The following is a 247-nucleotide window of genomic DNA, read 5'->3' as shown; positions in this document are numbered from 1 at the left end:
CCGCACGCCCATGCTATTGCGCGACGCGTGGCATTGCCGGTGCGGTTACACGTCAGACGTCGGAAACGACTTAGGTATGCTGCTCCTACCCCCACTCACACACTATATTATATATATATATATTAAAATAGTGCAATACTATATTAATAATAATGGCTATACTAGTACTATAGTAGTAATAAAGCTAAACCCCGATTTAACGCGCCCAGATTTAACGCGAATTTGGATATAACGGGATGAGTCATTG

Source organism: Priapulus caudatus, unplaced genomic scaffold, assembly GCF_000485595.1.
Source record: "Priapulus caudatus unplaced genomic scaffold, Priapulus_caudatus-5.0.1 Scaffold6851, whole genome shotgun sequence".
Taxonomy (NCBI): Eukaryota; Metazoa; Priapulida; class Priapulimorpha; order Priapulimorphida; family Priapulidae; genus Priapulus; species Priapulus caudatus.
Note: the sequence above shows the minus strand (reverse complement) of the source record.